The sequence below is a fragment of the Canis lupus genome, chromosome 8, assembly GCF_048164855.1.
Source record: "Canis lupus baileyi chromosome 8, mCanLup2.hap1, whole genome shotgun sequence".
Taxonomy (NCBI): Eukaryota; Metazoa; Chordata; class Mammalia; order Carnivora; family Canidae; genus Canis; species Canis lupus.
Genome location: NC_132845.1, coordinates 34,060,111 through 34,085,045, shown reverse-complemented (window position 1 = coordinate 34,085,045; position 24,935 = coordinate 34,060,111). Strand labels below are relative to the sequence as shown.

General features: G+C 39.6%; 1 long non-coding RNA gene across 1 annotated transcript; it reads right to left on the bottom strand.

Annotated features, from left to right (window-relative positions):
• Positions 1-2,164: 2,164 nt before the first annotated feature.
• On the bottom strand, positions 2,165-23,625 carry LOC140637592 (uncharacterized). The gene is made up of 4 exons (XR_012034677.1): positions 23,521-23,625; positions 10,498-10,668; positions 3,324-3,410; positions 2,165-2,768 (listed from the first exon to the last, which is right to left on the bottom strand). It is a non-coding gene; the product is annotated as an uncharacterized lncRNA (long non-coding RNA).
• Between the last annotated feature and the right edge of the window lie 1,310 nt (positions 23,626-24,935).

The following is a 24,935-nucleotide window of genomic DNA, read 5'->3' as shown; positions in this document are numbered from 1 at the left end:
TTTCTTCTAATAGTTACCTCTAACTTGAAAATTAAGATGATCACATTACTTTTTATAGATTTATTTATTTTAGAACCAACCTGTGCTTCCTATCACAGAAGGTAAGAATTTGACTTTTTACACAACCACTTTGACCTTCCTTCTTTCCCCTCCATTCAACATAATTATAATACAATTTTGATTAAACTAATATTTAGTGTTTATAGTGTTATGGCTATAAACATTATTTGTTAAAACAAATAATATATTTCTAAAATTGTTCTTGGAGTTAATTATTGCCTTGCTTTGTTAATTTGTTTAGATTTTTATGTACCTAGACCTAGACCTAATCCTTCCTTATCTCTCCAACAGTACTGTAAAAATCCTCTGAATATAGTCAAACTATTTGATCAGTTTTATTTGTTTTCCTTGGAGTCCTTTCTTAAAATCCTATATCCTCTTGTTCCAATCTGGATAGACTGCTCTATAGGCAATTAACACAGCTGTCATCCTAGGACTTCTTGTTCCAATCTTCCTGAAAAATTCTTTTGCCTCTCTTCTGTTCTGAATTCTGTCTTTGGGATCTCATGATTTCCTTCTTTTTGGTTTAACTTTTCATTTTTATGGAGCATATCCTTCAAAGGCTTCTGGGAAGAAATGTGTGCTAGGTATATCTATACTGGCTTTCAGTAACTTTTATGGTATTCCCTTGCATGACAGAGGTTGGAAGCCTGGAAATGACATTTCCCAGAATTCTTTGCCAGCAATTAAAGGTACTCATGAAATTCCGAAGGAGGAAGCAAGACAGGGTTTATTCTTCTCCCATCAGAAATGGTGACAGTTTAACACGAATTTCTGCGGTGGCTTTCTTACGTTTTGCTATTAGACCTAGAAGTTGTATTTTTACCAGCAGATTTATGTGGTTTCCTGATTCTCTGTAGCTCCCTCTCATCCTTTAGCCCTTTCAACAATGTGAGATGACTATATTAGATCATTTCCTGTTTAGACTGCCTATGATAGATTTTTTTTTTTCTGATTGAACACTTCCTAAGAGGGGCTTCGAGAAAAATACCTTCAAAAGAGGAATTTAGGGGATCCCTGGATGGCTCAGCAGTGGAGCATGTGACTCTTGGTCTCAGGACCGTTTCTGAGTTCAAGCCCCACACTGGGTACAGAAATTGCTTAAAAATAAAATCATTTTTAAAAAAAGGAATTTAAGCTTTGTTACTTGGAGTTGCTAAGAATTGAAGTAGTGATGATCTACTTGGTAGTAATTATGATTAACAAAATAGTTGCATAAATTATGACCTGTACTTGCATAGGGTGAAGTGCCTGGTATTAATACCTTTAAGTACCTTTAAAATACCTTTAAAGGTACAGTTTTAGGAGACCAAGTAGTTGCTGCAGTATTTGGATGTTGTTTGAGTGAGGATGAAGGAACTAGTAGGTTGGATATTTCTACGCGCACTGTAAAGATTATAGAAAGAAATGATAACCCCAGGGTTGTAACATGTCTACTTAAGATAGTCTCAGAACACCAGAGTACTTCTGGTGACTGCCCCCAAATAAAATCTTATCTTTTAGAATTATAGGAGCAATGCAACAAAAAGCCAGACCAAAGGTTTGATCTTGCACACTGAATAATTGTAAAACAAGTGAATTTGCTATCTCAAGAACTCTAATATGTGAAGGAAGGTAGGACATATTAGGAAAGAGTGTGTTATGGACTGAATTGTGCCCTTCTTCCCATTCATGTGTTAAAGCCACAGCTTCCAATGTGACTGTGTTTGGAGACAGGGCCTTTAAAGAAGCAGTTAAGGTTAAATGAGGTCTTAAGGGTGGGGCTCTACCCCAATGTGACTGGTATTCCTCTAGGAAGAGGAAGAGACACCAGGGATGCAAGAAACCAAACCCGCTGACATGTTGATCTTGGACTTCTAGCTTCCAGACCTGTGAGAAAATAAATTTCTGTTGGTTAAGTCACCCCATCTGTGGTATTTTGTTATAACAACCCTAATAAATTAATACCATCCTCTCAGAGGATTTTACCTATATCAAACTTGAGGAAAGACATTAGAGGAGCACCAGTGTTCTTTGAAAGCACTTTAGTGTCTGTCCTTGAAGACTGGAGGTGACAGCTGAAGATGGTGCCATAGAAATAGGTTCTTTGATTTCATTGTGGATGATGGGTCTCAGTGACAGAGTGGCAGCAGATAGTGACAAGGTGAGACTGAGACTGAATAGTGATAATTAGAATGGTTTAATCTATACACATTTTAAAAGATGGCTAAGTGATCATGAAGACATGAAAAATTGATCCCTAAGACTGATATAGATGGGCAACTTGACTTTTATGTGACAAGATTTTGCTTCATCTGTAAAATGTAAAAGTTCTAGGTCTATAAGTAAAGGTTTAAAATGGAGAGCTAATGTTATTTGCTATTCTAGACCCAAGCTCATTCTCGAATCTGAAACCCATTGATTAGAAGGGAAGATCTGTCTCCTGGAGGACAACTCCTATGGTCCTTTCTGTAACTATATAATATATGTCTTTTACTGAAAAATTCCCAGACTTTTCTGGGATTATCGTCCACTGCCTCTAAGCTGATACTACTTCCTAGGGTTCCAAAATGCCATTGTGATCCATCAGTCAGGGTGGAAGTCCATACAGGTCAGATGATATAGTGTATTTTATTACTATTTTCCAAATTCTCCATTTTCTCTCTCTGAAGTATATTTAAGATGGCAGGATTAATTATCCCATGTTTGGCTGAGTGATTTGCTTTGACCTGTGAAAGAAGGCATGAGGGACATATGTCACTTCTGGACAAAAGCTTTAAGACACATTTTTAAAATGTTTTGTCATGTTTCTTTTCCTTAATCCTAAAATAGGTAATGCTCCAGATAGCAGCAGCAGCTATTAGCCTGAGTCCTGGAATGAAGACAGAGTAGGATACACCCATACCCAATCAATGATGACATGTAATATGAATAAGAAATTATGCATTGTTTTTGTAAGGCACCAATATTTGGGGCTATTTGTCATTGCTGCATAACATAGACAATCCTGACCAGTGCAGGTGTTAAATGGAGTTTTGCCCCAAATCTCAGTCACAGTGGGCTCAATGGATCCACAGGTCTGTTTGTGGTTATTTCTTCAGGACCTGAATGTATAGTTGGAATAGACATATTAAGAGTGATATAGTGACTCTTGCTATTCATGTAAGTGAATAGCAAAATATTCACTTTGGTGTGTAGTTTAAGATTTATTCCAGTAGAAAGGACAAATTCGTAAACCCAAAACAATACTAAGTCTCTAGGGGAACTGCAGAAATTAATGCTACCATCAAGGACTTGAAAGATGCATGGATGATGAAGTAATCTTCTTCATTCATCTTGTCTGTTTGGTCTGTGCAGAAGACAGATGGGTCCTGGATGATGAGAGTAGAATATCATAAATTTAATCAAGTGGTAAGTTGAATTGCACCTATTGTTCCTAATATTTTCTTTTTGCTGAAATCAACCAACACACCTTCTCACTTCTGATATGCAGCTATTGATCTGGAAAATACTTTATTCCTCTAAACTGAGTAGCAAAGACCAGCAGAGCAGTTTGCTTTTACCTGACAGGAGCAGTAGTGCATCTCATTGTCTTCTTACCTGATTGCTACCCTAGATTTAATGCTGTATTCTCTACTTGCCATCCTTGAGTTGGACCTCTCTTGGTTCTGTAAAGAAGGATAAGTCTGCTGCCTCTGGTATTCTAGGCTTCTGGGGTTTTGGTTTGCTTGTTCATTAATTTTATTCCAACTCTGGCTGTCGGTGTGATTCAACTCACTTTCCATCAAAAACTGTCAAAAACACTTGTCTAATGCCACCTTGTCTTCATCACATCTATAGATTTAGTCTTTTGGGGTAACAAGGATTTTATTCATCACAAATTCTACATAAAGATTTGAAAATGTGTTAGTGTGAGAAAATTATATTTCCCAGGGAACTTCACACATTTCCTTCTTTGAGCAGAAAAGTGGAGACACTAGGTCTTCCAGAAATTCTGAAGCTACCTGATGCAGTTCACAGGAAAACACAGACATTTCAGCTGCAGAGTAGTGAGATATTACAGCAGGGATGAGGAAGGGGAGGAAAGACAAGAACCTGAGGAAGTAGGTATTTGGGCAAGTTGACACACACACACACACACACACACACACGTGGAGAAAAAGAGAGAGGGGAGAGAGAGAGATGGCACATTGAGAGCTGTAGGGATAGATGCTGCTTAGATGGAGAAGATAGAGAAGTGAGAGAAGAAGAGGACATTATAGATGTTTGCTGCTAATTAAGAATGTACTCCTCACTGTCTTACATACATGTCAGAATTTTTTCTTTGAAGAAGATACCATGTTGAGTCTATAACTAAGAATTCAGACATTTACTTAGTTTATATATGTATTATTTTTATTCTATTTCAATGGGACCTTGTGGAGAGGAAGCCAAACATATGCCCAGTCTGTCCTCTCAAACTGTTTTTGAATTAAACATATTGAAAAGCATCTGGATGACTTCCTACTATCTTCTCATTTACTTTAAGAATCATTCCCCTTTATTACAATATTTAACTTGCTTATTCCAATTTAAATATTTGAAGATCATTCTTTTTGATGGAAAATATAGGAGCAAAAGTCGAGATGTCTTCTATCATCTACCGAGATTACATTATATTACTTAAACTTTATTATATTAAGCCACTGAGATTTGGTGGTTTGTTTGAAATAACAGCTAGCATTTCTTACCCTATATAATACAGCTATATAACTTCAAACTTAATGATTTATAATATTTTAATTTCTGGACAAAAGCTTTAAGACACATTTTTAGTATGTGTCTTATGGAGGTTTTAGTCATAAGGTATACTTATGGAAGTTTTTAGATTTTCTGATATAATTTTTACAGAATTAAGGATAACAGGTATCATTTCTACCCTCACAAAGTCTATACATGTAGCTATTTATTCAGGTTTTATGTCTATATGTCTACCCATTCCTACCTCTCCCCAATGTATAGCTTTAAATCTGAGTTAATCAGAAAGCTTTTATGCAATCTCACTGATTTCTTTAAATGTCTCTCCACTTTTCTCTTAACAAGGACAGGATTTTTCAGGACTATATACCTAGAATTTCATACTTTGAAAATATCAGAACATTCTTGTGCCAAATTCCTCTTCTGGACTGCTGGTTATGTCTATCTTTTCTCTAAAATAATCAAATATCCTATTTCCTCAAGTTTATGTCCAACATTTTGCAACTTTCTTTTCCTTCTCTCTTAAAAACTCCAAGTGACATGGCTACTTCCTGTTATATTCAATCACCAACCATATTTCCCTTATTTCTCAGAATTAAGGTTGGAACATGAGTTCCCTTTGTGGCTTCCTGTGTTTTCCAAGAGATGAAATTACAGGGAGGGCAAGTAAAGACTGAGTTTGATACTTAATTTTCAGCAGAAGGGGACTTTTAGAAACTGTTGATGTCATTAGCATAATTGTACTCTATCCTGAATTTTTAATCTCTATTAGGAAAGCAGTGACTCTCGTCTAGCTTGGTACTCTATGGAGCATGCCAATAGCCATTTAATTAGTCTTCTTTCTCTTTTTATCCCCAACTAAATACTTTCTGATTTGCATGTATTATCAGAATACTGGATTCCCAGACAGGGCTTTACTCTGGAGTGATTTACTCTGGAGTGTTGCCATTTCTCTGCCTCCTTTCTTGCGTATCTGCTTTTTATTAATGAGATAAGCCCTTCCAATATTGGGTTCTAAGTTTCATCTTTACAAGTCTCAGATTGTGTTTACTGTACTCCATTAAAATTTCCTGTTAAGTTGGCCTGTTCTCTATTCCCTGGGCTTTGAAATATAGCACCCTTCCCTCCACTTTTTTTTTGTTGTTAAAATATTATAAATCATTAGGTTTGAAGTTAATAGCTGTATTATGTAGGGTAAGAAATGCTAGCTGTTATGTCAGCAAACCACCAAATCTCAGTGGCTTAATATAATAAAGCTTTAATTCTTGCTCTCACAGAGTTCAAAGCAGATGTTTCTGCTTAGTGGGTAGCCTTCCATGTGGTTGTTTGCAGACCTAGTCTCCTTCATTTTGCAGCTCTTCTCTTTTCTATATTCTTGGAATCCTGTCCATTCAGCCAGTAGATAAGGAGAGACAGAGAGAAGGCAGAGAATCCCACAGGAAGTTTTTACAGGTTAGACCTGGAAGTGGATTACATTACTTTTGCCCTCATGGTATGGACAGTAGTGAGAACACAGTCACACGGCTGTACTTAACTGCAAGGGAGTCTGGGAAATGTAGACTAGCTATGGGCCCAGGAAGAAAGAGAAACAGAATTGGTAAATAGTAGCCAGTCTCTGCTTTGTTTAATTTATATAGTTCTATAAAATATTTGTTGAGAGTTCTCCATTTTGATTTAAAGCGATTTTCTGGTGACCTTTTATGTTTCCCTTTCATGCCTGAATCATAGTGACAACATCATTGTGGCTTCCTTGTTTTCGGTTTCTATTTCTGACAATATACCCTAAAGAGCCCCAATAGATGTATCTTCTTAAAATCCTATGTCCATCATGTCCTTTTCCTGTCTTTCCTCATCCCAGTTCTTCATAATTTCTCTGTAATTTGGATCCATTTTACTTATCTAATCTGTTTTTTGTTTGTTTGGTTTGGGGTTCATTTCTGTTTTGTCTTTGTTTTTGTTTTTGTTTTTCAAGAGGGAGAGAAACAGGAGTTGGGGGGTGGGCAGAGGGAAAGAAAGAATCTTAAGCAGGTCCCATGCCCAGCACAGAGCCTGACATGGGGCTCCATCTCACAACCCTGAGATCATGTCCTGAGCCGAAATCAAGAGTCAGACGCTTAATTGACGGAGCCACCCAGGCACCCTTTACTTACCTAATCTTATCTCCCATTAATCTTGGTCTGGGATCCAAATACCTAAATGCTTTGATGCTACAGTCCTCTTCCTTAATCCAAATCCCTCGTACAAGGCTGGGAAGTGACCCTCTTTAATGTTCTGAGCTTCAGACTCAAACTGCAAACTGCTTTCTAGAGGAAGAACAGACTGTGCAGAAGCCCCTTTGCAGATGTCCACGGTCTATGAGCAGCCCCGCTGGGCTCTCTCCCTCTGTGGCCACACCAACCCTTCCTCAGCTCTAAGCATCTTACTATTATGCTAGTGGGGAAAGTTGAATGCAAGGAGAAGCAGTATATCAGTTAGTTTTTGCCACATAACAAACAATTCCAAGACTTAGTGGCTTAAAGCCACAAACGTTTGTTATTCCTCGGGGTTCTGTGGGATGGCTAGGCAGTTCTTTTGGTCTAGGCTGGCTCCGCTGGAGGGGATTGTCTAGACTGGCCTTGCTCACATGTCAGGGGATTTGGCCAGGGTGGGGGCAGGTAGCTTGTGCCCCTTCCTACATTGTCTCTCTTCCTCCAGAATGTGGCCTGGGCTATTCGCACGGTGGCCAAGGGGTTCCCGGCAGCAGGAGATGGCAAACTCCAATGCATGAGTTCTTTACCTATCTCTTCTGACATCGTCTTAACAAGCAGATGAAGGAAAGGCAAGGGAGTTCCTATTGACTTAAAACATATCTGGTTAAAGCTATCTGTTCCAGTTATCCCTAAGGGAAATCACCAGGGAAAAAAATACTTCCTTAAACTAGAATCAGGAAAGAGAGAGAGAACAAGAAACAGAGGGGAATGTTGGGAGCTGGAGGGGGTAACATATTCTCAGAGATTAAGACACGGATGTCTTTTGGGGACTGTTATTCTATCTACCATATAGGCCCTATATCTGTGTACCTGTAATACATTTTAATCCAAATTTGTATTTAATTTAGCTCTATATTTTATATAATTTCTAATTATTTTGTGTATAAGTCTTATTTTCTTGCCCAGGTATAAATCCTCTGGGGACATATATCATACTCTGACCATGCTCCTGAAATGCTTGCCCAATACATATCTTGACTCTTCACCTGCCCATATCAGCATATCCTTATTTTTGGGGAAGAATGTGACCTGGAAGAGGGAAGAGGATCCAGGAAGTTTCTCTAGCTTAGGGAGTTTCAACAGGTTGGGGAAGTAGAAAGTGAGGTACTGTCTTATTGACAATACCATAAAGAGTAAGGTAGTTACAGGAAGTTGATAGGCATCAGTGCCACAATAGGAAGGAGAATCACATATTGGAGGTGACGATGATCTTCTTTCTTCCTCCCTTCCAAGTTTACTTCCACCTGAGTTCATGATGCTCTGTCTTATTTAGAATGCCATCTTGGTTTCTGCAGCTATTCAAAACTTGTAAGTCCTTGGTTTCAGATACTACTAGTTGCCCACCTAATGTACATTCTCTTCTTTTTCATTACCAACGGAATCCAAGTTTTGTTTGAGGCATTTATATTTTGCGAGCTTTTTGGGGGTCTAGGAAAGGTTATATGTCACAGCTTGAATTTATCTGCCAGAGGTTGTCAGGAAACTTTTGCTTTCCTGATGTAGGTACCACTTTTTCTTCATTTTGCTTTCTTCTTCCTATCTGGGCTGAAGATGTTAGGCTGGAGAAGGAGCAACCACCTTGTGGCTATGAAGCAACCATAAAGCTGAAAGCCACATGCTAGGGATGGAGGAACCAAAAGTTAAAAGGAGCCCAAGACTTGACATCATAGAATCACTTACCATTCTAGCTTGTGGTATGAAAAGATAAATGGCTGTATTTGTTTACAACATTATGATAGCTTTCTGTTACATGCAAACAAAGACAATCCCCAACATAGTCTTCACAGCCTTTCACGTATCTCATCTCCCCCATGAAGCCCTCTCTATTTAATAAATCTTAATCTCTCTCCTTCCTGACTGCCACAGCCATCCCATTTATAATATGATGTATTAGTTTTCTGTGGCTGCTAAACAAATTGCCACAAACCTAGGCGGCTTAAAACAACAGAAATCTGGAAGTTAGAAATCTAGAAAGAGTGAGCAAGATTGTGTTCCTAATAGAGATTCCAGGAAAGAATCTGTTTCTTTGCTTTTTCTAGTTTCTAGAAGCTGCCTACATTCTTTGGCTTGTTGTCCCATATTGTGCTAACCTCTGCTTCTTTTGTCACATCCCTGACTCTCCTGCTGCCCTCATAAAAGGATTTTTGTTATTGCAGCAATCCCATCAGAATAATCTTAGGTAACCTCTCCATCTCAACATCCTTAATTTAATTGCACTTCCAAATTATCTTTTGCCATGGAAGGTAACATATTCTCAGAGATTAGGACACGGATGGATGTCTTTTGGAGACTGTTATTCTATCTACCATATAGACCCTATATCGGTGTACCTGTAATACATTTTAATCCAAAATTGTTTTTAATTTGGCTCTATATTTTATATAATTTCTAATTATTTTGTGTATAAGTCTTATTTTCTTGCCCAGGTATAAATCCTTTGGGGACATATATCACCTGCAGAGTTGGGCACATACCTATTTGTCTTAGAATTTCATTCTCTTCATTGACAAATGCTGTATGTATTTTTGGGGTAAACACAAACACCCAAACACCTTTATGTTTAATTGACTACAGTGAAAATTTATTTACTTTTCTCATTTCCTAGTTCTCAACATGTAATAAAAATATGTAAGCTCTTCTTGTCGTTTGCAATGTTTATAGCAGCAATGTCCACAACAGCCAAAATATGGAAAGAGCCCAGATGTCCATCAACAGATGAATGGGTAAAGAAGAGGTGGTGTATGCACATATAATGGAATATTACTCAACCATCAAAAATAATGAAATCTTGCCACCTCCAATGACATGGATGGAACTAAAATGTATTATGCAAAGTGAACTAAGTCAGTCCAAAAAAGACAAATACCATATGTTTTCACACATACGTAGAATTTAAGAAATAAAACCGATGAGCATAGAGGAAGGGAAGGAAAAATGCAATAAGATAAAAACAGAGAGGGAGGTGAACCATAAGAGACTTAACTATAGAGAACAAACAAAGGGTTGTTGGAGGGGAGGTGGGTGGGGGATGGGCTATGTGGGTGATGGACGTTAAGGAGGGCAGTTGTTATGATGAGCACCGAGTGTTATATGTAAGTGATTAATTACTAAACTCTACTCCTGAAACTAATTTTACACTATATGTTACCTAACTTGAATTTAAATAAAATCTTGGAAGAAAAAAATATGTAGGCTCTTATAATTAGCCTAAGATAGAAAGCAGTCTTCATTAGTGCCTTTTAAGCAAGTTTTCGGAAGAGTCTTAATGATCTGGTTCTTTTTGGTACCAGCTAATGGGATATTTGACTTATTTAGCTGTTGTACAGTTTTTTTTTTCAAATTCTTCTTGTTTGATTAACTGATATTGAGACTTTTTATCATAAAAAAAATTTCAACACAGAAAAGTAGAATGAATTATTCAGTGACTACTCATTTAGCCACAATCTAGATTGAGCAACATAGGCATACATACCTGATTTTGGGGGCCCAACTCATTTTAAGGTAAATTACAAATAATTGATTTTTATTCAATGCCATTAAAGGAGTTGGAGGACATCTTGTTATACTGAAGGTTTTCCCAATTTTAAATATCTGATGTGCTTCAGGTCACTATAGACTGCGGCCTTCTTATTCACTAGAACATCTGTAAACAGAGGAAGACATAGACATGGCCAACATGCACATGAGAAAATGCTCTGCATCACTTGCCATCAGGGAAATACAAATCAAAACCACAATGAGATACCACCTCACACCAGTGAGAATGGGGAAAATTAACAGGGCAGAAAGCCACAAATGTTGGAGAGGATGCGGAGAAAAGGGAACCCTCTTACACTGTTGGTGGGAATGTGAACTGGCGCAGCCACTCTGGAAAACTGTGTGGAGGTTCCTCAAAGAGTTAAAAATAGAGCTGCCCTACGACCCAGCAATTGCACTGTTGGGGATTTACCCCAAAGATGCAGATGCAATGAAACGCCGGGACACCTGCACCCCGATGTTTATAGCAGCAATGGCCACAATAGCCAAACTGTGGAAGGAGCCTCGGTGTCCAATGAAAGATGAATGGATAAAGAAGATGTGGTTTATGTATACAATGGAATATTCCTCAGCCATTAGAAACGACAAATACCCACCATTTGCTTCAACGTGGATGGAACTGGAGGGTATTATGCTGAGTGAAGTAAGTCAATCGGAGAAGGACAAACATTATATGTTCCCATTCATTTGGGGAATATAAATAACAGTGAAAGGGAATATAAGGGAAGGGAGATGAAATGTGTGGGAAATATCAGAAAGAGAGACAGAACATAAAGACTCCTAACTCTGGGAAACGAACTAGGGGTGGTGGAAGGGGAGGAGGGCGGGGGGTGGGGGCGAGTGGGTGATGGGCACTGAGGGGGACACTTGACGGGATGAGCACTGGGTGTTATTCTGTATGTTGGTAAATTGAACACCAATAAAAAATTAATTTATTAAAAAAAGAACATTTGTAAACAATTGCTGTTATCTTTTAAACACATGATTGATTTCAAATAAATTTTATTTTAGTAGCCATAGCCTCCACATTCCTCTTAATTTCTTAACTAGTTTCCTAGAAAGTAAACACTTAATTCTCATTTTATTTGGGGTAAAATCTCATTCCAGCTTGCTTTAGCTATGTTTGCAGGCTAGGAGACTAAAGGAGTAATGACTTGGATCTTGATGCTTTTTATTATTTCACATTTGTGCCACATCCACACCAAATTTTGGCTGCTTTCTTTCCCAGAAGAAAAGAATTTGGACATAATTTTACTTAAAATCCGCTTATGCAATTGTTTTGCTCTCGCTTCTGCTAAGGGAATCATAAGTGCTCTTCTTGCTATCTCTAGGAATTCTTGGCAAATATTAGAACTATCCAGTGTCAACCTTAAAAATAACAAAAGTATAGCTTTCAAGGAAGGAAAGCATTGGAAATTTTATTTTAATTCTCCCATTTTGTATAGCAACAAATTATCTCTCAAACTCACACAGCTTTCACTTGAAAATTTAAGTTCAGCAAAAATCTTAAAGTTAGGGACTTTGTTGCTTTTATTTGCATTTTGGGTTGTTGGGATGAGCAAAGCGTTTTACTTATAAAAAGTGTTTGGGGGATCCCTTGGTGGCGCAGCGGTTTAGCGCCTGCCTTTGGCCCAGGGCGTGATCCTGGAGACCCGAAATCGAGTCCCATGTCAGGCTCCAGGTGCATGGTGCCTGCTTCTCCCTCTGCCCGTGTCTCTGCCTCTCTCTCTCTCTGTGACTATAAAAAAAAAAAAAAAAAAAAAAAAAAAGTGTTTGGGAGGTACAACCGGTTAGTATTCTCCTTTTCTCTTCCTGTTTTTCTCTACTTTTGGCTGACATGAAGGTTCACAGAGAACTTCACCCCATGCCTGGGTGAGACTGTCATGTTCATTATTCAAAAAAAGTGGTTTATCTTTCTAAACGTAAGTCCTTTTCTATGCTTCATCGAAGTCATTCTCAAACTCTATTCCTTCTTTCCATCTCAAGACTTTAAACTTCTGTTTAACCAATGATTAGAAGGAAGTTTTTAATAGTATTGTTATTTCACATACTTTACAAAGTAATCTAGATCTTTTGTTGTCTCTAGTAATTCTTTTTAGCGTAATTTCTGCCTTTAATTAGTCTAAAACCATCCCTTTTCTGTTTTTAAGCATTCTTACTTTATTGTTCAAAATAAAACAATAAACATTAAAGTTAGAATCTATTGTTTCCCACCATGTTGATCGGAAGCCAAATCTAGAAAAAAAAATGATACAAGTACTATCATGAAACTTTAGGCAATATCATAAGAAGGCTGTAGAGTGTGTGAAATGTATACCTGAGAGTTCCATGTCATAAGACCATTCCACTATATCATAAGCAAATTTTAATATAATAGTAAATATTATTTCTATTCATATTAAACTATTAGTGTTTTTTAAAAAAACTATTAGTGTTTGAATTTTCAAAATAATCCAGAATTGATATTTTATTTTCAATACTTGGTCTCATATGAAACCACAAAAATCATCTAGTCAGCTGCATTTAACGTGAACTCAGCTTCACTTTGTACAGTCTGAAGAACCTTAAACAATTTCAGAGGAACGTTCCTTCTAAGAAAGGAACACTGTACACTTAGAACAATAGAAAAAATGAAAAAATATTGGGAAAAGAGTTTAAATGACACAGTTCTCTATTATCCTGACTTCAATTCTCTGATACCCACTGGGTGTCCTTCAATTTAATTCTGACACTAACCACCCAGAGTTAGCACCAGACCCCACAGGTTTAAAGGCTCAATCTTCCACAGGACTACCCCCCTTCAGACACCAGCCACGAATCCCAGAGGCCACCCCTGCTTCTGAAGAGAAGCCATAACCACTGGGGTTCATATGACCACCTCAGGTTCAATAACTTGCTAGGATAGCTCACCAAACTCACTAAGAGTGAGTACATATACCATTATAGTTCCATTATAAAGGATGAAGTTCAGAAATGGCCAAGTGGAAGATACACACGGTGAGGTATGGGGAAGGGACTGCAGAGCTCCTTTGTGTCTTTTCCTCATGGAATCCTAGTATATGAGCCTCCCAGCACATCAATATGTTCATCAACTAAGAAGTTCCTCCAAGCTTGGGTCCAGGGTTTTCCTGGGCTTCAGTACTCAGGCATGATTGCTTAAATCATTGGCCACACAGGGAGGAGGCAGGAAACAGAGTTGGGAGTGGAGCTGTTCTCTTAATAGTTTCCCAGGGTGAGAAGGGCAACTGAGTATGACTTAAGACAAGATCATTTCATTTTGCAATTAGAGAGGAGAAGGGCACAAAGCCTCCCCTGTGAGTGGAGGTATAAGTTATTTGGTAAAATAGATATAGAAAGACAACATTCTATGTATGGTTAACAAACATACACTCACATGTTTGTAAAATACTAGAAGGAAAGGAAGGAGTAAACTATGCACAAATGCAAATTTAGTTTACTCATCCTGGTTTAATCATTTGAAGGAATAAATCTATCCTGACACACTCATTCACAAACATGTCACATGACATCTTTTTTTTTTTTAAGATTTTATTCATTTATTCATGAGAGACACAGAGAAAAAGAGAGAGAGAGAGAGAGAGAGAGAGGCAGAGACACAGGCAGAGGGAGAAGCAGGCTCCATGCAGGGAGACTGACCCAGGACTCGATCCCAGGACCCCGGGGCCACACCCTGGGCCCAAGGCAGGCACCACTGAGCCACCCAGGGGTCCCCATCACATGACATCTTGAGAGCATACAGTAGCCAGATTATTATCCCTTTGCATGAGTTCGTTATTTCAGGCTATTCAACAGATGCTTTAAAAGAGAATCCTCCATGCCAAGCCCCTAGTGGAAATAAGCTGTCTTGTTTGAAATAGATGGTCTGGGAGTTATTGAAGAAATTCTCCCTCATCCTCAAAAGTGAGAATTTTGTTAGTTTTAATCTCAGTAATTGTTGCTAGGAAATAGGTCAGGCAATTTGTTTTCTCAACTGTAAAATAAAGTGTTTGATATAAATGATCTCCAACTTTTTTTCCGACTTTAAAATCATAGGACTCTGGAGTCTCAAATCTAGCTTCAAATATAGGGATCCCTGGGTGGCGCAGCGGTTTAGCGCCTGCCTTTGGCCCAGGGCGCGATCCTGGAGACCCGGGATCGAATCCCACGTCAGGCTCCCGGTGCATGGAGCCTGCTTCTCCCTCTGCCTGTGTCTCTGCCTCTCTCTCTCTCTTTCTCTCTCTGTGTGTGACTATCATAAATAAATAAAAATTAAAAAAAAAAAAACAAATATAATTGGTGCTTGTGGGACAGAATTTGTTCCCAACTGAAAAATGTGTTGTAAGTCACACATGCATCTTTTTCTCCCCATATCGCACAGGGTTCCCAGATGCTGAGGTTGCCAGACAGAAGCTGATCATGGTTAATATACATCTTTAATAAAACCTCAGGATTTGTTGTGGCAATTTCCACAAGCTCACTTGAGGGACCTGGTCTAAGGATGGTTTTCTTCCTCAAACAACTCTTAAACCTTCTGTGAAACATGAAATGCCAGAAGTAGAGATGCATTCCTGTTGCTTCCTGTCTTGTCCTCTATCCAGGCCCTAAGTATGAATAACGGACTAGATGTTCTCAGCTGTTCCATTGAACAGATGAGGGTGCTTTTGGCAAATACCCTACTAAAAGTGACTTAACCAATAGAGAATTAATTTCTCACATAGTAGTAGAATTGGTTAATTGGGCTCCAGGTCAGCTTCTTTCAGATTTCTTGGCTTTCCCCTCCTGGGAACAAAATAGCTACAGCAGCTATAAGCATAGTGTCCTCACACAACAATGTCCAAAGGCAGAGAGGATACTTCATCTCACTTATCCTCTTTCTCTTATGGAGGAAATCTTTCCTTGAAGCCTCCAGCAGACATTCTCTTACAGGCTAGTACTGTGTTACATCACTGAGTCCATGGCTTCATGAATAGCCTGTTAGCAAAGGAGAAGGTGGTCTGAATACACTGAGAGGGCAGTCAGTAATGTCTGCCTCAACTGCTCTGGCCAAAAATTTGACAGAAGATCTAATTGAAAGGGAAGGTATAGAAAGTATTTTGTTCACATGTGTATACATAGGGGTGCTAGGGTGCTCCTCTCTTCATGCTTTTGGCCCACTACCCTTAATTTTCAAGGACTCTGGATAGAGGTGAGACTGAGCCTATAGATGGTGTGATGTAAGAGCAAGGGACAAGGAAGGGCGCCTGGGTGGTTCAGTTGGTTAAGTGTCCAGCTCTTGATTTCAGCTCAGGTCATGATTTTGTGAGCTTGAGCCCTGTGCTGGGTTCCGTGCTGGATATGGATCATGCTTAGGATTCTCTCTCCCCTTCTTCCTCTGGCTCTACCCCACCCTTAAGCACATGTGCTCTTTCTCCCTCAAAAACAAAATCAAAAACAAACAAAACAACAAGGGACAAGGACCCACACTGAAACAATGAATGGGTAGAGGCCCAGATGGAGGTTGAGAGGGAGGCTGAAACTAATGGTAGTAGGAGAAGGGCTGCAAGCAGAGTATGGGATTCTCTAGTCCTCTATATCCTGATATATGTTCTGCTTGACTCTTGTTGAGTAGCAGAAAAAATTGTAACTGATTCTTACGCACCAAAATGCAAGATCCACTGACATATTACACATTTTACATATCTGTAGGATGTTTCATCTCAGATAATTAACCAGAAAGCATATAATTATCTCAATTCTCTGACCTATTGCCCAGGGGTGGATGATCCAGATACAAATAATGGGCTCTTGACTTCTGATGTTCAATTTGCTTTCTTGGGATTAGGGATCAGCAGCATGAGTGTCATTCTATTTTAAAAACCTATTTTGGTATCCCTGTAACATGTAATTGATTTGTTCATGTAATTTGCTCAAGTTTGGTCAAGTTTTTGACTTGAAGTCATTGTGTGGGTTAATGTGTGAGTGCTTTAATGAGAGCACAAGCTTTTAGGACTGAAGTGCCGGAAGAAATACACGAGAAACACTAGTAAGACTTCCTACTGTGTTTCTTAGCATGTAGCACACACTCAGTGCATCTTAGTTTCCTTCCCTCCTTTGGCTCTCTTCCTAATTACCATTTCCCAAGATTCTCAGCAAAATGACTTCATCCTCTATTTTGGAGCATCCCCTACCCCTACCCCAGAAAATTAGGAAGAGTATAACCAGTAATCTAAGACAAGATGATCAGAAATGAAAAGATAGAAGGAGGAGGCTGAACACCTGTAATACATGTGCTAGGGATTCTAAGGTGAGTTAGGACACACTCCTCGCTGAAGGAGCTCACCGTCTGGGAAGGGAGGTGTAGGGACAGAGAATGTGAGGTTTGAGGAGCATGAGGACAGAACCGGGCACGAGGTGCAAGTGAGCACTTAGAAGGGGCACCTAGTTTACACTGCACGGGGAGGAGGATAGGGGCCATCAGGGAGTCCTTGTAGCAATGATACTTAGCAGTGGCGGCTTGGTCCTAACACCTCTGCTGGGCTACAGCTTTGAAGACCGTTGCTTACCCAAGAGGGAGATTGAAATAGAAGACGTCATTTTCCCTAGAAGTCCTGAGGAGAGCCAAAGCGCAGCCATTATTAATTTTGCTGTGGGGATTTGGCTATCAAATGTGTATTAAAAGGCTTCTAGGTGGTCCCCCTTCCTGGGCACACACAAAATCCTGGTGGTTGGTTTTTTTTGTTTTTTGTTTTTTTTGTTTTATTTTGTTTTGTTTTCTGGTGGTTGTTTTAGGAAAATATATGAATAGCCCACATGCCTAAGCCACACCCCTTGGGTTTTGGTTCAGTAGATCTGGAGTAGGGCTGCAGAATTTGGTTCTGAGGTATAATCTGGGTGGATAAATGGCTGGAATAGAACATATGTTACCTCATTTAAGCTTCAAAACTTTGTAAGGGGGAGATGACACAGCTAGTCTGCAGACAAGAAAGCTGGTTGCTGGGCTGGTGCCTGGCAAACTGGGCCTCGTGGTCAGTCCTCTGCAGTGAGAGTCATGTGCACCTTCCACTGTGCAGTAATTCACTTAAACATTAAACTAAGTCCTTCACTTGGAGGTTTTTCTGATCACAAAGGAAGAATACTAGTTCTGCCAGAAAGTTCTAGATTTTGGGGGTCAATTTCTGAACAATTCTCTGGGGGATCTTTTAAGAAAAATTGAACCATACAATGAACATTGTTCTCTGCTGGAGTTTGTTAACAAATATAAAAGTGCTGTTTACTTGACTTGGACTTTTTTTTCTATAACATGCCTGAATAAAATGGCAGTAGCCTGTAATAACACCAACGTAGTCATTTGATGCAGTCAGACATAGAACATATGTAAGTTCACTTTATTCCTTTTTCAAATATGTATTGAGAACTTGATATGTGCTAGGATTCCCTTAAGTTACTATGTGAGTTCCTGAATTAATTGAGAAAATTGGTAATGTAGGTGGCAATTATGTGGATCTATATTTTAGAAAAGCAAAAAAAAAAAAAATGTTTGACTCCATTTTATGCCGTTGCTCTCGGTTATCCTGTGTAGTTGGTGATACCTTCCAAATTAAGTTTAGGTTCCTGTTCTGTGGTGAAATTATTGATCCATATAGGCCTATACAGAGAGGAGGAAGACATGAAATGCTTTGAGAGGGATTAGCCCTAAAAGCTCAACTTTGAGATTTTTAGATTTTATATACAGAGCTCTTTGGGACATTTGACTATCTCAAGGGTATAAATTATATGTGTCACCTCAATGTTGGCAACATGTGGCAGGTAAGCAACAGAACCGCAGAGGCTATGGGGGCTTCCACAAGTCTCGAGCCCTCCGGCAACAGGGCAGGGCAAGACCCACTGGCCAAAGTTCTGTTTGGAACCACAAGCTCTGTTAGCTTCCTGCTTCTCATCTGAGACCTGGCCAACATCCAAAATGTAAGCCCTCCTGGACATGCTTGCATGTGCTCATTCCTGGGTTGTTTTGTGCATTTTAGCCCTTGACTCATCCTCCCACTGCTGTGTTTTCTGCCAGTCTTCCCAATGTGTCCTCTGCAATCCCCATTCAGCTGTACACCCCCACACTTGTTTGTCATAGAATGTTCCCTCTGCTTCTTCACCTTCACCCAAACCCAGCTCTCCCCCAAGGGCAGGGGTTGCAAAGAGAACTTGCTTTTTCTCCCCAGCCCCAAGGACCAAAGAGTTGGAAGGCAACAGGAGCATCCTCTCAGCCCCATCTGCTACTTCATGTCTTTTCTCTGGTACTTACTTGGGAAACCCCGACTTTCTCTGAGGCTCTTACACTCCCATCACACTCCCCTGTCTTCACTGGCCACATGTGCCAAAATGCTTAAAATGTGCTGTAAGTGTGAACATTCTCCAGGTCTTAGGAAAAGAAAATATAATATGTCTCAATGTATTTATATTGGTTACATGTTGAAACATGAGACTACTTTGGATATATTGGGTAAAATAAATATTAAAGATAATTTTACTTGTTGCCTTTTGTTTCACAGATATGACTACTGAAAAATTTTAAATGACCTAAATGGCCTCTATTTGTGTCTTCTGTCATTATATTTCTATTGACTGACACTGACCTAAGCATGCCAAGTCCTTTATGGATATCAGACTCGGGCCTGCTAGTCTTCCTTCAGTTCCTTGGTGATTTCGATGCTCTGGCTAAGGCTTTTTTTTTTTTTTTTATGAATAAAAAAAAAGTCTTGATTTAAAAAAAAACTATAATAAAGTAAAGCATTTTCATTATATTAGAAAATGCAGATCATAAAATAATAAGTGACCAGGAGTCACACATACATAAAGGTATATATTGCTTTTTCGTAACTTGCTTTTTCCACTTTCCAGCATGTCATAAACATCTCACTGTGTCATTATATATTCTCCTGTGACAATTTTTAAGTGATGGACTAATATTTTCTTATAAGGGTATATACCCTAATTTATTTTGCAGTCTTTGCTAACTGGGCAGGATTTTTGCATTTTTCTATTGTAAATGAGGTAGAATGCTTGCCTAAGAGGGAGCTGGAAGTGCTTTTTGAAGAGAGGGCCACATTTAAAGATGCCAGCATTTTCTGGCTATAGAAGGAGCAGGTCAGTGACAGAGGAGCCCATCTACTTATTTTCTGTCACACAATTGTCACATAATCTTAGAGTAAATGTTCAGTAATTATTCTTGGGAAAACCCAGAAGTTAGTACCATAAACCAAAGACAAATGCTTCAGACTCAGATGGTAAGTATTTCTAAATTGGATAACTACTATCTTTATGGAGATTGTCTTCCAGGTGATGAGACTCTGGGTCTCCTCTTTGTGAGAGGGACCCCTCTCCGCCCCCTGGAGTGTTGGAGCTAGGCGCCCTAGATGATGTTGAGGTCCTGATGGCTGTGGAGGGGAACGGGTGTAGGCAAGGCAAGGGAGAGAGCAGCAAGAGAGCTGAGAATAGCAGTCACCTTTTGGAGTGCACATGTCTAGGAAACATGACCAGTGAGTGCCTACAGGGATTATGGAATGTGTTCTGTCCTTAGAGAGCCCCAGGAATACCTGGGGTACACCCCAAAGTGGGCACTGTGGTCTTGGTACTACTTAGCTAGAGACTGTTAAGCAAATGAGTGCTTGGGCTACAGAAGGCTGACATTCCAACTGTGATCGTCTGTTCCATCAGAGGCTCAAATCAAGTCACTTGAGGAAATACTCAAAGCTAAAGCTGTCCCTAGGCAGGAAAAGTGTGCAAATTATTTAATTATACACATATCCACAAAGACAGACAATAAAACAATAGTTAAACCAGAATATCAGAGCAGATAATTTCTAATATCAAGATTTCATCAGATATAAGAAAGGGAATAAGTATGGTTGTCTTAAATGGATTTTTTTCAGGGTTCATATAGTGTTCATTGCTGAAGTTCCAAAGCAGGCAAAAGTGAGAATCAGATTGCCTGGATTTGAATCCAGATCCACCACTGATGATTTTGGACAAGTTACTTAATGTCTCTTAACTTCTCATTGGAGTTTCAGGAGAAATAAATGAGGTAGCTCATACAAAGGGCTGAGCAAAATGCCTGGCATGTGCTCAATACATGCTACTTGTTGTTCTTATATTACTATCTTTATATTATTTTTCAGGTAGCTTCCTAACTGGTCTCATTCCCTCTATTCTTCCTCTTTCTCCAATAGATTCTCCACAAAGCAGCCAGAAAATTAAAAATTCAAACCTGATGTGTCACTCTCCTGTTTAAACTCCTCACCCTGGTCTGGAAAGAAGGCCCGGCTGGATTTGGCATTGCTTCCTCCATGGGCAGCCCCCCCTTCACCGCCTTCCTGTGTTCCAGTCCCAATGGCCTATCTGCTGCTCCTTGACCTTCCTGTGCTTGTTCTTGCCTTGTACCTCAGTCAGATGGCTCCTCCTCAAGACAGTCTTCCCTGACCCCCAATTTCAGTGACTCACCTGACAGTTATAATTGCATCATCTTGCCCCATTTTCTTTGTGGCACCATCCTTCTGAACATTTATTTTATTTCATGCTTACTGTCTATCTTCCTGCACTGGGATATAATCTTCCTGACAGCAGGCACCTTTTGTGTCTTGTTCAGTACTAACTCCCAGGATCCAGAGCTGAGCCCAACACATGCTAGGAGCTCAAAAACTATTTGTACAATAAGTGAATGAAAGATGGAATGAACAGTCTTTGTAATTACACCCTATTCTAAGAAAGATCAGGTCCTACCTACAGTTAAAAAGTGCCTTGATTGAAAAAGCATTTTAGTTGGAGCATTAAAGATGGAACTTGGAATCAATAGAATCTCAGCGCTGGCCAATTTCTGATTTTTCTTTATACTAAAAGGATCATGGTTGGAAGAACAAATATTGTTAAAATATCTGTGCTACCCGGAGCAATCTATATATCCAATGCAATCTCTACCAAACTACCATCAACATTTTTCACAGAGCTGGAAGAAATAATCCTAAAATTTTTATGGAACCAGAAAACACCCGAATAATCAAAGGAAAGTTGAAAAAGAAAACCAAAGCTGTTGGCATCACAATTCCAGACTTCAGGTTGTATTACAAAGCTGTGATCATCAAGACAGTGTGGTCCTGGCACAAAAAAAGACACATAGATCAAGGAACAGAATAGAGAACCCAGAAATGGACCCTCAATTCTATCGTCAACTAATTTTCGACAAAGCAGGAGAGAACATCCAGAGGAAAAAAGACAGCTCTTTAACAAATCATGTTGGGAACATTAGACAGCCACATCCAGAAGACTGAAATTGGACCATTTTCTTATAGTGTACACCAAAATAAGCTCAAAATAGATGAAAGACTTAAATGTGAGACAGGAATCCATCAAATCCTAGAAGAGAACACAGGCAGCAACCTCTTTGACCTCAGCCACAGCAACTTCTTGCCTTTAAACTTCTCTAAAGGCAAGGGAAACAAAGACAAAAATGAACTATTGGGACTTCATCAAGATAAAAAGCTTTTGCACAGCAAGGGAAACAGTCAACAAAAGCAAAAGACAACTACAGAATGGGAGAAGATATTTGCAGATGTTTTATCAGATAAAGGGTTAGTATCCAAAATCTATAAAGAACTTATCAAGCTGAACACCCAAAGGACAAATAATCCACTCAAAAAATGGGCAGGAGATATGAACAGACATTTCTCCAAAGAAGACACACACATGGCCAACAGACACATGGAAAAATGCTCAACGTCACTTGGCATCGGGGAAATAGAAATCAAAACCACAATGAGATACCACCTCAGGCCAGTCAGAATGGCTAAAATTAACAAGTCAGGATATAACAAATGTTGGTCAGGAAACGGAGAAAGGGGAACCTTCTTACACTGCTTGTGAGAATGCAAGCTGTTATAGATATTTTGGAAAACAGTATGGAGGTTCCTCAAAAAGTTAAAAATAGAGCTACCCTATGACCCAGCAATTGTACTACTAGGTATTTATCCCAAAGACACAAATGTAGTGATCTGAAGGGGCACCTGCACCCCAATGTTTATAGCAATGTCCATAATTGCCAAAATTATGGAAAGATCCCAGATGTCCATCAACGGAAATAGATAAAGAAGAAGCGTTACATATATACACACAATGGAATATTACTCAGCCATCAAAAAACTCTTGCCATTTGCAACAATATGGAAAGCACTAGAGGAGATTATGCTAAACAAAATAAGTCCATCAGAGAAAGACAATTATATGATCTCACTCATATGTGGAATTTAAGAGAAAAAACAGAGGAGCATAGAGAAAGGGAGGGATAAATAAAACAAGACAAAATCAGAGAGGGAGACAAACCATAAGACACTCTTAATCGTAGAAAACAAACTGAGGGTTATTGAGGTGGGTGGCAGGATGAGAAAACTAGGTGATGGGCACTAAGGAGGGCAAGTGATATAATGATCACTGGGTGTTATTTATGCATTGAACTCCACCTCTGAAACTAATTATACACTATATGTTAATTAATTGAATGAATATAAAATAAAATAAAATAAGAATCATGGATTAAATGGCATTTCTCCCAGATATATGGGATCTTGAAAAGTTCACAGCGGGCCATGCTCAAGGGACATAAGAAATGACAAACTCTGAGGAACAAGGCAAAGGGAGACTGAAAATCTCCCATATAAACCACTCTGCAGAGAAAAGGGGAGGGGAGGGGGTCTGCGCTCATTCTCCCTCTGCATGTTTCTGACATAGTGTGACTTGTGTGTCACTTGTAAAACACTGCTCTTTCAGAGCCTTCAGTCCTTTGCTTCCTGAGGCAGCCATCCCTTCCTTCTGAAATTCAATTAACTCAGCCCTAATGAGTGGCTATGCAGAAAGAGGGCTCTTATTTACAGAACACAGGGAACAATAACAAGCCAACATTAATTAGGATTGTTACAGCAAATCAGAAAAAATTATTCTCTACCTCGACAGTGGGCAGATTTCTTCTTTCAGACACCAAGTCTCAGACTTAAGAGAGAGAGAGGCCTTGTGGTCTTTGTTTATTGCTGCGAAGATGATGTTTAAGAACAATACCACTAGATTTTTCCTTTGTTCTACAGTCTTGTGTCAGTCCAGCCAATCACGAGTCACTATTTTTCTGGCTGTTGCCATACTGAATTTTCTGAATAAACCCAGGCAACCACATTTTAACCACAATGATAAAATACTTTTTTTTTTTTTTTTTAATTCTGTAGGCAAAGGGCCACGTCAGTAGGAGGGTTTGACATACGGATCATGTTTATCCTTTGATCATCTGTCATTTTGTTAGAAGAAAGCATATGCCATCCTTTGCTCTGTTTCTAAAATAGATTCAGAGGAAGTGAGGAATTAATCTTAACCTTAAACACATTGAGCCCAGTATTTCCTATCCAACTGCAGAATGCACTATCTAGTTTCCTACACCTCGCCCTTGCTAAGTTTAGGTCCTCTGGGCCAGCTGTTAAGAAGGAAAAAAGGGGGAAGGGAACGTTGCTTTAGATGGATAAGGCCCTGCACTGCTCATTATCACTCCTGGCTTATTTCCTCACTGCTCCATTTCCCATTCCCTACCCTGACAGAGCCAAGCAGGACCAGAGCTAATGACCCTGGTGATTTTTCAGACATTTGTTCCAAAATGGGATTGGCACGGGTCTCCTTCTTACCACGCTCCACTTTATTGCTATGTACAGTCAGCCCCTCTGTGATGTACATCTTGCCCATCTTGGGACTTTCTAGAGAAGCCAAGTTTTGCCTTGCTGTTTGAAAAGCGATGCTGACAAGAGAGGCTCCTAGTCTATCTTCAACTCACCTGCTCGGCTCGTAGGTGGAGCTGGTGCTGAGCAGCAGCATTTGGAGAACTTGTGTTCTCAGATTTTTCTTGATTAAAGTGAAAGCTGCTAAGGTGAGTGGCTTTGCAGACAATTCAGTCAACGTTCTTCAACTTTTCAAGACAATGAAGCGACTGCTGTTGCAGATGGAGGCTCTCATTCTGCTCCGAGCTCAGCACCCAGAGCTGGCTCATGACGAGTGCTCAGTAAATGCTTTGGAAGCTGAACTCGAGCTAGTGTTTGGGGGTCCCTCGGGGCGCAGGTGAGCGGGGCTCCCCGGGCCTGTCGGGGAGGGGCTGCCCGGCTTCTTTCACCCCTCGAGCCTGCTGCCCCTGGATGCCCAGGCCCTGGGCCAGAGCAGGCCTCTGCTCCCCATGGGCCTGGCAGCTCGGCCCCGGCTCGGCGGGTGGTGAAACCTGGTGAGAATATTTATGAAATGAGCCTTGTGAAGGAAAAGTAACTATGAAAAATCTCCTGCATCCAATGAAATCAAAACTGCCTTTTCCCCTCTGTTTGTGGAAAATTTAAAAAC